Consider the following 2,500-nt stretch of genomic DNA (forward strand, 5'->3'; position numbering starts at 1 on the left):
GAAAATAATGATAATGAGAATGATAATAATAATGATAACAATATTGATAATAATAATAATAATGATAATAGTAACAATAAAAATTATGATAATAATAATAACAATAATAATAGTCATAACAAGAAATAACTGATAATAATTTTGATAGTAATAGTAATAATAATAAAAATAATAATAATAATGATTATGATAATAAATACGATAATAATAATAATAACAAAAATAATAATGATAATAATTACAATAATAATAATAACAAAAATAATAATGATAATAATTACAATAATAATAATAACAAAAATAATAATGATAACAATTACAATGATAATAATAACAATAATGATAATAACGATAATGCTGACAACGAAAATGATAGCAACAACAACAACAACAATAACAATAATAATAATAATAATGATAATAATAATAATAATGATAATGATAATGATAATAATAATGATAATAATAATAGTAAAAATAATGATAATAACAACAACAATATTAATAATAGTAATAATAGTAATAATAATGATAATAATAATAATAATAATAATAATAATAATAATAATAATAATAATAATAATTATAATCAAAGTTATAATGATAATAATGATGATACTGATGATGATAATGATAATGATAATAATAATTATAATTAATGATAATATTGATTACTATTATAATTTCATTATTATCATTATATTACTATTATTAATAATGATAATGATAATGAAAATAATAATGATAATGATAAAAACAATCATATTAATGATGATAATAACAATAACGATAGGGATGATAATAATAACAATAGCAATGATGATAATAATAATAATAATAATAATAATAATAATAATAATGATAATAATAATAATGATAATAATAATGCTATTATAATAATAATAATAATAATAATAATAATAATAATAACAATACTAATAATGATAATAATAATAATAATAATAATAATAATAATAATAATAATAATAATAATAATAATAATTAATTGTAATTATAATAATGATAATAATGATAATACTTTTAAGAATAACAGAGAAAATAACAGAATAATTGTACCAACTGCTACACTTATGGCAGAAAAGATATAACAAAGAACAGATGATATAAATAAAAGAATAACAATCATGATAGAAAAAAAAATATATGCAAATGATAATAATGATATTAAATAAAAACAGAAGAATAAGTCTTCAAGTAAGAGCTATAACCTTGAACTTCTGCCTTGCAATGCTGTTTTGCAGGATGTTGCAAAAGGTTGATTTTTTCTCTGTGTTATTTTCTTTCATTCGTATCCTTTTGTTTCTTTATTTTTTTCTCTTTCTCTTCTCTTTTTCTAATAATTTGTTCTTATTCGGATTTCTTGCACTTGCTTCTTTGTCTTTGTCTTCGTCTTCGTCTTCGTCTTCGTCTTCGTCTTCATCTTCGTCTTCGTTTACGTCTTTGTCTATGTCTATGTCTATGTCTATGTCAATGTCAATGTCAATGTCAATGTCAATGTCTATGTCTATGTCTATGTCTATGTCTATGTCAATGTCAATGTCAATGTCAATGTCAATGTCAATGTAAATGTCTATGTCTATGTCTATGTCTATGTCTATGTCAATGTCAATGTCTATGTCTATGTCTATGTCTATGTCTATGTCTATGTCAATGTCAATGTCAATGTCAATGTCAATGTCAATGTCAATGTCAATGTCAATGTCAATGTCAATGTCAATGTCAATCTCAATGTCAATGTCAATGTCTATGTCTATGTCTATGTCTATGTCTATGTCTATATCAATGTCAATGTCAATGTCAATGTCTATGTCTATGTCTATGTCTTTGTCTTTGTCTTCGTCATATACTCCTACTTTCCTGTTTTTTTTTGTTTTTTTTTTTCTTTTTCTTTTTCTTTTTTTTTTTTTTTTTTTTTTTTTTTTTTTTTTACACCATTCAGCCGCAATTAATATCTTACTCTTCAAATTCGGATACTTCGAGTGAAAAAAATAATTATAATAATGAAATAATACAAAAAAAAAAAATAATAAATGGATATAAATTATAATAACAAAGATAATATAAATGCGATGCAAAACAATAGATAAATTTTCATATAAGAGTGTTGTTGTTTTTAAGATCATGTTAGATAAGAAGAATAAGTTAAAGAAAAAAAATATCATACTCTCCTTTCCTGAGACTGAACACACTAGGATACTATTACTACCATGAATAATCATCACTAAATTAAATCATTCTTATCATCACCATCAGTAAAATCTAACACGTCAAAAAAAAAAAAAAAAAAAAAAAAAACTCTCTAAAAAAAAAAAAAAAACTATATATATATACCGAGAGAAAGGGAGGAATGAGGTTACAGTCTGGTCCAAGCATTAACTGCAGCTTACCTTTTATGAAAGCCATTTGGGAAGGAATTTCACCCAGCCTCTTGATAGCCTCTCTTTCTTAGGGTAAGAGAGGGAGGGGGAGGGAGAGAGGG

Source organism: Penaeus chinensis, chromosome 20, assembly GCF_019202785.1.
Source record: "Penaeus chinensis breed Huanghai No. 1 chromosome 20, ASM1920278v2, whole genome shotgun sequence".
Taxonomy (NCBI): Eukaryota; Metazoa; Arthropoda; class Malacostraca; order Decapoda; family Penaeidae; genus Penaeus; species Penaeus chinensis.